Consider the following 12,715-nt stretch of genomic DNA (forward strand, 5'->3'; position numbering starts at 1 on the left):
CACCACCCTCACACTCCACTCACACGCACACTCACACGCACACTCACACTCACACGCACACTCACACGCACACCGCAAACGCACACGCACACGCACACACACACACATACTAAGTTTACGCCCGTAGCGTTACTTCTGTATTAACTTACGATATATTACTCGTTTAACGCGGAGTATAATTATCTTAAGTTACTACAAAATCCCTTTTACAGCAGAAGGAATTATCGTAAATTACAGTAGAAGTAACGCTCGCGTAAACGTAGTAACAAACTCACACACACCATGTGTTTATATGGGGCGTTCCACGCCAAATCGGACACCATTTGGGTTTTGCATCTTCGATTTTTGTTGAAAATTTTTTATGTTATAGTATTGGTTGAAAGAGGCCTCCATGATTTTTTTCAAATTTTTTTGTCGAACCGTTTTCAAAATATCAATTTTTGAAAAATTACGTTATTTTTTTTTAAACGCTCATAACTTTACGAAACATGGGCCAAATGGAACGTTTTTTTTTTTTTCAAAAAATTTTTTTTTAATTTTTTTTAACTGTATTTCTATAAGATTTTGAAATTTTTGACACAAATTTTTGATTTACAAAAAACACGTACTGTTCAATTTTCTCCAAAATTTTTTGTAAAAAACTATCATCGATTTCACAACTTTTAAGCCTAAATTTATAATGAGATAATAACGGGATCTATTTTTTTTTTCGATTTTTTAATTTCTATCTTTTATTTATCCGTGCTGAAAAATATCTGAAAAGAAAACATAATTTACACAGGAACTACTATTAATAATTATCTAAGACATAGTGATTACTTACTAAATAGTTTACAAATTGATTTCAGAAAAAAATACAGTGAAATTAAAGCGTTTATTATTTATGCGTGATAAATTTCTTTTATTAAAGTAGCGTTTATTTTTTTACACGTTTAAATATTTTAAAAATTTGAGATTCAACAGTGTTTCGTGCGCGACCGAGGTACCCTCGGGACACGAAGTATGCCGGGACCACCCTGTCCAGGGCGCGGGGCAAGAACCAAGTAGGTAGCGAAAAGAGGGTTCAAAAAACGCTCGCCGGGTTTTCTGACAAACACACTTTATTGCACATAGAGTACTTCTCGCATTCACGCACCCGAGCACCCGGAGCATTCGCGGGATGGCGGGACGGAAATCTTGAGTCGCTCCTTTTGTCTGCGTGGCTCGCGAAACGGAAATCTTGTAGAACGGTAGATGACCGCCCTCGCGTTCGGAGATCTTGCTCGCGGTCAACGGAGATCTTGGCGCGAAGCAGACGAGCGACCGCGGTCACGAGGTGCGAGATGCTCAGGCTTTCTTTCTGGCTCGGGTACGCGATAGTGAGTTCGCGTTTTACACAATCACTATACGCTTTACATTCACGCTGATGGTCCGTGTTCACGAACGGCGCGGCACGACAAAATGGCCGCGAGAGAGGGGTCGATATCGGGATCGAGCTCCCTGCGCTGAGTTATTGAGAAGTGCTCGCTTGCACTTACGCTCGGTTATCACAACACTTGTTGCAATCACGATACCCGGGCTGACTGCATGTGACGGTCTCGTTCGCCGTCTGTACGTTCTTTTAGATGAGGATCACGGTACCGCACGCGGTGATCACGTGATCTGTTTGTGCTCGTTGCCCACTCGATTGCGGGCGACAACTCGTCAGTCTCGTCTGACGAGAGATATTGCGCGACGACTAATGCCGCTCGCGACGACTTGTACACTCGAAACTCCCCTCGCACAGGGCGTCTCGCGTTCCCCAATACCGAACTCCTCGCAGTCGGAAAACGGCTCACTCTTCGCGGCACGAGCGAAAGAGCGATTCGAGATGTTTCACGCGGCGATCTCACGGATGCGGCTCGCGATGAAACTTGATTACGGACTTCACGCACTGGCGGTCGAGACCACTCCCGATAGGCACAATGTCGCGAACGCCCGGCTCGATGTGTCTCTTTTCGCGGCAGAGAACAGAAGAGAGCGCGGATCGATATCGATTATCCTTCGTCCCGAGAGGAGACCCTCGGCGGGGGTATGGGCCTCACGAAGGGCGAATCACATTGATCCGCGATGTAACGCGTTGCGCGGTATACATATTTAGGAATACGCGTGCGCGTTTTGCAATCGCGCTGTCGAAACGGTAGCGCGATACTCGGGTGATCTCGGATAAAGTCGAGTCAAGCCCGAGGGTTGTTTGTGCTTGCGCCAGGGGCCATTACTTTCGCGACAGCGCCCTGCCACCTGATTTTACCTTAATCCTAAACAAACAGATGATGAAAATTGTTTAAATCTCAAAGTGCCTTCTCCGTCTGGAATTACACAATGATATTTTTGCGTTCCTGTTATTGTCTTAGCTCTAATATATCGCTTGTCTAATGATTCTTTGCTCTGAATATAATCTTTGTTAGAGAAGAATTGCGCATAGATATTTGGCAAAGAATTTAATTTTATCGCCCAGTTATATAGTTCTTGAGGAGTTGAGATTTGTTCGTCATATGGAAGTTGAAGACTTGCTCGTGCCGCTATTCTCTTAACAGTTCCTTCTACTCCATCACAAGGACCTTTGCCATGAGCTGTTGCAAAATAATGCCATTCAGCCAAAGTCTTCTTCATGAAAATTAAGATTTACAAAATTTTTATAATTTTTAAATTGTTGAGGTGCTCCGTCGGAAAATTTGCCAAATATCTATGCGCAATTCTTCTCTAACAAAGATTATATTCAGAGCAAAGAATCATTAGACAAGCGATATATTAGAGCTAAGACAATAACAGGAACGCAGAAATATCATTGTGTAATTCCAGACGGAGAAGGCACTTTGAGATTTAAACAATTTTCATCATCTGTTGAATCTCGAATTTTTAAAATATTTAAACGTGTAAAAAAATAAACGCTACTTAATAAAAAAAAATTTATCAAGCATAAATAATAAACGCTTTAATTTCACTGTATTTTTTTCTGAAATCAATTTGTAAACTATTTAGTAAGTAATCACTATGTCTTAGATAATTATTAATAGTAGTTCCTGTGTAAATTATTTTTTCTTTTCAGATATTTTTCAGCACGGATAAATAAAAAATGGAAATTAAAAAATCAAAAAAAAAAATAGATCCCGTTATTATCTCATTATAAATTTAGGCTTAAAAGTTGTGAAATCGATGATAGTTTTTTACAAAAAATTTTGGAGAAAATCGATCAGTACGTGTTTTTTGTAAATAAAAAATTTTTGTCAATTTGTAAATTTTATAGAAACACAGTTTGAAAATTTTTTTTGATATTTTTTATTGTGTTAAAAAAAAATTTGAAAAAAAACGTCCCATTTTTTTGGCCCATTTTTCGTAAAATTATGGGCGTTTAAAAAAAAAAATAACGTAATTTTTCAAAAATCGATATTTTGAAAACGGTTCGACAAAAAAATTAGAAGAAAATCACGAAGGCCTCTTTCAACTAATACAATAACATATGAATTCAACCAAAAAATCGGAGATGCAAAACCCAAATGGTGTCCGATTTGGCGCGGTACGCCCTATATATATCTTCCATCGCGTAAATTCTACAAATGAACTTTGCTTGAAAAATACATGTGATATAAAAGGCACAAAAGAAATTTATGCAAAATTATTCTTAGTACAAAGTAATCGGAGCACGATCCTGGAGACATTCCGTGTCCGCGATATCGTCATCGTGGACGAAGCTCCGGGCCCAGAGAAAAAATAATCGTATTATACAAACGATAGACCCCCGATATTGTCGTACAAAATGTATGTGTACCTATCCCTATATAGCTTATTCTTCTCCTCTCTATATTATAATGAAAGAAACGTATCCTACTGAAAAAGGCCCGTTTAGCGAGATAGGAAGCCGATGCCAGCTAGTCTCACGCGAAAAGCAAACGTCGAATTTATAACACAATGGCTGTGTTCGGGAAGCGCGCTATAGCGCTATTGCATCATTCTATCTTTATCGCTTCATCAGGTGTAAAACAAGGATAAAATAAGCAAATAGCACTAATAGCGTCTTCCCGAAAACACCTACCCTCGAAAAACGATCTAATATGAATATAACTAAAATCATATTAAATCATATTAAATTTGGGTAAAATTCAAATTAATTCCAGATTTTATATTAAAATTATATTTGTTTAAATACAGTTTTAATTTGCACTTATTAAGATCAGTTATGTAGATTAAATATGATCCACAATAAAATAGGGCTTTAATTAAAATTTAATTAGATCACTTATGTGGGTCATATAACACTTCGAATCAAATATGGTTTTAATTTGTATTTAATAAGATAACTTATGTGGATTATATATGATCCAGAACCATACATGATGCAAAATATTTATATATAAGACTTTAATAAAAAGTTAATGTGTTCTGTATGCGACTTTTACTCGATTCAATTGCGACTTTAACCCGAAGGGCCTAGCGGAGTAAGCATGTGAAATCGGCCCTTGATTATACAAAGCTGACATTAATGTCACAAGTTAGTACCAATATGATAAAACTTTCCACCAAATATTATTTAAAAAAATTCATTTTTTTAGAAGTTATGCAGGGAGAAAGTAAAATAAAGAAATATATTTTTCTCGAAAACCACTTGACCGATCTTGATGAAAAAAATATATGTTATGTAGACTAATAAAACTAATTAACAAAAAAAAGTCTAAAATGTTTGCCAAAAAAAAGACCAAAAAAAAATATTTGAATTTTTAAATATTTTTTTTTAGGGTGATATTTTCGAGGTACCCCTTTGAAATTATTTTTACGAAAATTTCTCTTAAAATGTCCACTATAACATATATTTTTTTCAATTTTTTTTAAATGGTGGAACATAGTTAAAAATACGAAAATCGTAAGCGTCGCGTCACTCCGGCGCACAGTGCAGTGCCATTCCGCGTTGCGGGTGTTCGATGTAACTTTACTAGCACATATGTACGTCTGCAATTAGCCTATAATATGTATACTTTTTAATTTTTATAGTTTTTAGAGTTTACCACGTGGAGGTTGCACACGGTTTTAAACTCCTTATTGGGGTGCTTTTTTAACGGAGTCCCCTCGCCTTTCACTACGTTTCCGTAAAATCAGGGTGCTTTTTTAACGTGAGTCCCTTCGCCTCTCACTACGTTTCCGTAAAATCGGGGTGCTTTTTGAATGTAAGACCCCTCGTCTCTCATTACACCCTACACCTACGATTTATTTAATCTTCTTCACTATCACACACTGTCTATTACTGGAATGTTATTTGTTTTCTTAAACAGATCGCTAATGGGCTACGAACAATTGGATGCTGCTGTCATATTGCTGCAATTATATATTATCTATTTCATGCAAGATATTTAGCGAAAATTTTGAAACCAGCAGAAATACTGAGCGATCTGTTTAAAAAAACAAATAACATTCCAGTAATAGACAGTGATAGTGAAGAAGATTAAATAAAATCGTAGGTGTAAGGCGTAATGAGAAGCGAGAGGTCTTACATTCAAAAAGCACCCCGATTTTACGGAAACGTAGTGAGAGGCGAAGGGACTCACGTTAAAAAAGCACCCTGATTTTACGAAAACGTAGTGAGAGGCGAAGGGACTCACGTTAAAAAAGCACCCTGATTTTACGGAAACCTAGTGAAAGGCGAGAGGACTCACGTTAAAAAAGCACCCCGATTTTGCGGAAATATAGTGAGAGGCGAGGGGACTCACGTTAAAAAAGCCCCCAATAAGGAGTTTAAAACCGTATTGCAACCTCCACGTAGTAAACTCTGGAAACTATAAAAATTAAAAAGTATACATATTATAAGCTAATTGCAGACGTACATATGTGCTAGTAAATAAGTTACATCGAACACCCGCAACGCGGAATGGCACTGCACTGGTGCGCCGGAGTGACGCAACGCTTACAACTTTCGTATTTTTAACTATGTTCCACCATTTAAAAAAAATTGAAAAAAATATATGTTATAGTGGACACTTTAAGAGAAATTTCCGTAAAAATTTCAAAGAAGTACCTCAAAAATATCACCTTAAAAAAATATTAAAAAATTTAAATATTTTTTTTGATCTTTTTTTTGACAAACATTTTGGACATTTTTTTGTTAATTAGTTTTATTAGTCTACATAACATATATTTTTTTCATCAAGATCGGTCAAGTGGTTTTCGAGAAAAATACATTTCTTTATTTTACTTTCTCCCTGCATAACTTATAAAAAAGTGGATTTTTTAAAATAATGTTTGGTGGAAAGTTTTATCATATTGGTACTAACTTGTGACATTAATGTCAGCTCTGTATGATCAAGGGCCAATTTCACATGCTTATTCCGCTAGGCCCTTTGATTTTAATTTGATTCTTATTAAAACGTAATTTTGTTTAAATAATGTTTAAATAATATTTGCGGTAAAATTTGTTTCTTTATTTGTCGAACTTAACATTTAAAATATTTGATTCAAATTAAAAAAAAAATAATATAGTCATATAAGATTATATATGATCAGATCAGAATATTGCATCTCAAAGTATCCGATAGATGGCATTCGATGTGATCTGTTTCTCGTAATTAAAATTTGACAAAGAGTGTTATAAGATTACGGTATCAAGAAGACACGACACTGTCTCGGAACGACACAATTTTTGTATCAGTTATATCGTGAAGTCTACTCTTATAATAAAGTAGCACGCTTAAAAAATAAAATTTTATATAATCTTGTTTAAGTTTAAATTGGTATAACTTTAAATTTAAAACAAAATTATATAAAATTCTAATAAGATCAAATAACATTTATATATGACAAATTTGACTTATATGACTTATATGATTATATTTGACTTATATGATTATATTTGACTTATATGATTATATTTGACTTATATTTAATATATATATGATTATATATAATTATATTTAACAAATTAATTTTAAATTTATTACCATATTTAATCCACATTTGGCAAATTAAAACCATATTAACTCTGCATTTTTTTTGGTCTGTGCGGCTGATTTTGCATATTTTAACAAAGCAAGGTCCAGTTTAATCCATATATAGATTAAATAAGATGGGGTACTTTAATTTGATTTAAATATGACATATTTAAATTATAATTGATTTGCATATTTGATTCTAATAAGATTCTTAATAAATTCATATAAGCTTTTAATACGGTTTTAATACAATCGTTTTTCGCGGGTAATAAATTAATATTTAGCATCTCTATCGAATTTCTATCAAAAAATAAGACAGGTCATTTTTTTGTTTTCTAAGAGAATTCAATCACTCTCTCTAACCGAATTTCACTAATATTTAAACGTCAGAAACGCACGTGGTCCGAGTTAGCACAGGTCCGACAGATTTCTTTCTATAGACGGCATAGTTGCCAAAATATATTTCATGAAAAGAAAATTAATCTACAAAAATCAAATAATATTATGAGCATTGCACAAAAAATATAAAATATACACGAAGAATGTATTTTGAGAATCAGAAAGATTAAAAAAATGCGACAAAGTTTTTTCCCTCCGGATGAAATTCCAACGAGCACTTCTAAGGTCAACGCGCATCCTTTGCTAAACGAATGAATTCATACACGTTTTGCAGCCAGATTTTTATTGACGTGATACAGACGGGTGTACATCTGAGCCTCAATAAAGCGCAAGTTTAATCGTAAATCAGTTATGCGAAAGATCTTAGATCTTATATTTGTCAATAAAGTTATAAAATCCGCAAATAATGCGAAAATTTGCGCATAGTCCCTCGTGATCGAATATAAATGGATCGCGTCGCTTCGCTAATGATCGGATGAACACTTTCTCCAAAACGCAACAAAATATTTGCTCCACGAAATAAGCTCGCACAAATCGCATCTGACAAAACTGAAATTTAACAATTATATGTAAAATCATAAAGCTATAAATTAGTTTTTGTTTTTAACAAGAGAAGTTGAGACACGTAGCGATAAAATTGAATGAATTTCCAACACGATAAAGATAAGTTTAATAATTTTCTTCTACGGTTTTCGTTTCTTTTTTAAAAAATAAAGATGTTAAAAAAAATCAAAATAAAGTAATATGTAACAAAAGTTTCTCTTGGTGTAAATTTTTAAAAGGAGAAAGCAAGTTTGAAAGAATAATATGATGAATCAACATTCTCTGAATACATATAGAAACCATTCAATTTTTTCCCGACGCGTTGTGGAAAATATGACGGCTCCGTATAATCGTTAATTACCGCTAACGAACCGTCGTAAGCAAATTCCTCGAAACGTTCGCTACAAGAGAAAACGAAAACAATTTTGGGACAAGAACGGAAGCGTTCGTTTGATCGTCATCGTCTTCGTTTCTAAGCCGAAAAGATGTACGTATTATACTCCACTAAGATAAATCATAATTATTCTTGATATCAGCATTCGCGGCACCCTAAAGTCCCGATGGATAAAAACTAAATACTTAGTAGCATTTGAGTTTGATTTAATCGGGCAACGTGAACACAGTTACACGTTTGCCCGCCTCTGTGAAAAAAACGCGACGATCACCTTTTTTCTTTCTTTTCAAGTACTCTGTGTATACTTGTAAACTATAAATGTATAAAAACGATTAGGTACTCGCCGCGATGGAAAGAAAGTAACACAATACAATTTCTTTATGATTCTCGAAATCAAATCTGTTTGGATTTCTAAGCACAAGGAAAAACATCTCTTTTGCTTATGTATTATTCGACAAAGCAATGATACTCTTCATGGAGTGCAGTAACGGCTGTCGCATACTAACAATGGAAACGAAGACGAGGGCAAAAACGGATAAAAGATTGAAAAGCGCACTCGGAAGGGAAATGAAAGCACCGCGAGCTTCTTCTTCTCGACGGTCCTTCGACTTTATTCGCGAGGCAACGATACTTTACGAAAATATCCAGTATTCTGTATACAATCATAATTAGCTTATCATCCGTCGACGAAACATATCGCTCGCGTTAAAACAGCCGCTTCGGCGTAAACTGCACACGTTATGCAGTTATAGATAATTAACAATAAACTGAATAAAAATCTTAATTATTAATATCATTATGTTATAATAATTCAGATTTTTATTCAATTTGTTATGTATACTGTTCATCAGCTGCGTTACCCTCTACTCTGATGCTAAGACTGAGTGTATATTTTTCTATATATATATAAAGACATAATAAAATTAGTTATATAAATCAATACTATATAAATTTAATATTTATTGCATTTGTGTTATAGAAGTTATTGTTTTATCCCATCAAGAATGGATCGATAGATCCTTTGAAATAGTTTTACATCATTCATTTACATTACAAGAAAAAAATTATTTGAGGTGCAAGAGATGCAGTAAATTGCCAAGTCTAATAAGTACCCGCGTCAATATATACTATGTATACTAATTCACATTCTCAATTGTGCTACTGTTATTATTTGTCATCAGACAATTATAAACATACACATAATAATTAGATAGATATTATATATATATATACGCATGTGTGCATAAGAATATATGTAATTTATAAAAAGCGGGTGCTTATGAGCCTTGATACGTTACTGCCTTCTGCTACGCGGACGGCCAGAAAGCATTTTCAGGTTCAGGCCGTATTGCTAAAGAATCCAAGACGCGGCAACGCCGCGCGGCGTTGCCGCGTCTATAGCATATGTCTCTCTACCGTGCGTCCGTGTGAGCAATTCAGTGGTGTGTGTACGTGTACGGACATACACCACTTCATAGAACCTGAAATTAGTTGGTAACACTGAAACCGGAGTTTCGCGTTGTCACCACGCGAGGTCTCCAATATCAGTTCGGCCTTTGCTTTTAGTTGACAGAGTTGACATTACCGACGTCGAGGAAGTTCGGCCTTAGCTTTAGCATCCCCTTAAGTAAGGGGATCCTGCAGTGACTGGCGAACTTCCTCGATGTCGATAATGTCAATCTTTCTAATTTTGTTTTCTCTATATCTGTCTTTGTCTAACGAAATGACATATGACCTTTTTTTGATTGCTCGCCATTTCTCGCAAGATCCGACAAATACTGTTGCTGCTCTTCATGTCATTTGCATCCGTATTTGCATTACTAAAATAGTTTTTCGATGGATCTTTTTTTGTACGCATTGAATCTTACTTCTATTTGCACGATATTATTCCTACATGTTTTCCTAAGAGCAGATGATAAAAATTATGTATGTATAAACTGCAGAATTTTTGTTTTAAGCAAATATTGTCGTTAGGTGACAGCTGCGCCCAAATAAGTAATATTTTTAATTTTTTGGTGTTTTTGATATAAAATCGCGTTTTCTACCCTAGTTTTTTGTGCGTACTTTAATTCTAGAGCAAAAACTTGCAATTTTGTAAAGCCAATTAAAAGATCCATCGAAAAACGATAATGTCGGAAAATCATACGGCTGCAGGATCCCCCTAAAAGGTTTTAGCCGTCGCTCGTTTTTTATTAAAAAATTATTAACAAAAAAAAGTTTGAAAAGTATAGCAGTTATTTTGAGTATTAGAAGACATAAACGACTAATATGTATGTGGAAATGAACATGTATAAACGAAGGAAAATCATTTAAAGTAGTGAATATTAAACAGTTAATATATTAAACAGTCTTTTTGTTAAAGCAGAGAATAGTCTAAAAGGGTAAAAATGAACATAAGGAGAGGCACCTCCAATGATTTTGACTTTGACATATGTTGTCAAGGACCATGACCCTGAGTAACTTTCTCTTATAACTTAATCGTCGGTCGTTATTTGCAAGTTATGAACATTCGTCACAAAAAAAATTTGAAAAATATACAAATTTGTGTCAGTGCTAAAGGAAGTAATTTGCTAATATATGTGTATAGACTAATATATGTGTGAAACAGGTTAGTTTTAACCTACTGATGACCAGTCATTGCGATAGTAATCCTGCTCAGTACGAGAGGAACCGCAGGTTCGGACATTTGGTTCACGCACTCGGTCGAGCGGCCGGTGGTGCGAAGCTACCATCCGTGGGATTATGCCTGAACGCCTCTAAGGCCGTATTCTCTCTAGTCAAAGGTGGCAATGATATCTCTAGGAGTCTCGTGAGTCGAAAGGCTCAAAACAATGTGACACACTACTAGGCGGCCGGTCCCCTTCACCGGGGACCCGGTCGTCGCACGAGCACGGTTTGAGTGGGAGGTGGACCTTGGTTTTCGTGGAAAGTTGAAAATATCAACCGTACAATTACTACGTTTACGCGAGAGTAGGAGATGTTTTGACAGTTCTGTCCCGGGAGCTCCGAGGGGGGAGCGGGGCGGAGGAGACTCGAGGGCGAAGGGGAGCGGAGGGGACGACTCGTTGGTGAGGGGAGAGCGGGGGGGGGTCGACGAGCGTGTCGGGACATGTTTATTAAATATTAATAAACATATCGTATTGACAAGGGGTACCGCCGAGGGGGGGGGTAGATGTCCACTTCTACACCGAGGGTGGTCCGCGGAAGGGGAGGTCGTCACTTTATCGGCGCGGGGGTATTACAAAGGCGCCGTTCGGCTGCTGGAATTTTATCGACAAATATAAACAAAATAGCGAGTTAGACACTTGACTCTGCAATGATTTCACCCTTCTAGAACATGCGAGTCGCTATTCGGTTACGGCGTCTCACTACAAAAGCAAGCGTCGATGGCCCGACGACGGTTTAAAAGATAAAATAGCCGAGGTAAACAATTGATAAGTCACCGATGACGATTTAACAGTTGCGGAGTCCTTTTCATGTTTTTTTCTAGGAAGAGCCGCTGCCGATTACGATTTAACCGTCGCGGCGGTATTCGGTTATGGCGCGGCATATTACAAAAAGCGAGCGCCGATGTCCGGCTGCTGGAATGTATAAACAAAATATGTTTAACAATAATTATACGAACGCATAGCATCCATTGTCGCCAGGATGATTATGGATCCATTCGCGTTCGCGGTTGCGCCGCGAAGGTCCGCGGGGGTCCGCGGGGGTCCGCGGGGGTCCGCGGGGGCCGCGTGGGGGTCCGCGGTTGCGCCGCGGGGTCCGTCAGGTCGCGGGGGCCTCGTTCGCAACGACGCCGCTAGGCCGCTAGGCGGCGTACAATGGGTAAGACTAACTCGATAGCGCACTGCGTTGGGAGCGTGTTTTGTCGATGACGCATCGAACCTGTCGGGTAATGTTTGTCGTAAATAACATTTTTCTAGGAAAAAGGGGGTGTTATCTCATAGACTAAACAATTTCGCGCTATTTTTTACGACGCAATTATAGTTATATTTATAATATATATATTCTGCGTTAATATAAATATATTATGCAGCAATTAAATCTGAGGAAATAAGAATTTTTATGTTCAATGTTAAACTAAAAAATTTTTATTATATAGATAAATAATATATATAAGATTTATTATATTTATTATCATTGGCGGAACTGCCCTTTGTGGACCAGCGCCTGCTCATTATATTAATTTATAATATTAATAAATAATTTTTTTTATATTTATTATTATTACCTATAAAAAATAAGTCCTTTTGAAACGGCATCATGTTGAAAACCAGGTATTGCGACATGCAATAAATGCTTTAAATTTTGTAAATACATCTTTTGCGATTTGAAATATTTTGTGATTTTTTCAAGAAAAAGAAAGTAAATTTTATGTAATGAAAGTGAGGAGTTATTAATTCCCATCTGAGTACAGTTAAATTGTGAATATCATGTATTTTAATAG

At 36.2% G+C, this 12,715-nt stretch overlaps 1 protein-coding gene across 1 annotated transcript in view; it reads left to right on the forward strand.

Annotated features, from left to right (window-relative positions):
• The window catches only part of LOC143895761 (uncharacterized), a 134,436-nt gene extending 124,540 nt beyond the window's left edge, over positions 1-9,896 (forward strand). The window contains exon 6 of the transcript XR_013256448.1: positions 9,844-9,896. The gene's annotated coding sequence lies outside the window, so the exon portion shown is untranslated. The remainder of the gene's footprint in view (positions 1-9,843) is intronic.
• Positions 9,897-12,715: the final 2,819 nt, after the last annotated feature.

The sequence above is a fragment of the Temnothorax americanus genome, unplaced genomic scaffold, assembly GCF_048541705.1.
Source record: "Temnothorax americanus isolate GAGA-0224 unplaced genomic scaffold, ASM4854170v1 Scaffold169, whole genome shotgun sequence".
In the NCBI taxonomy this organism is placed as follows: Eukaryota; Metazoa; Arthropoda; class Insecta; order Hymenoptera; family Formicidae; genus Temnothorax; species Temnothorax americanus.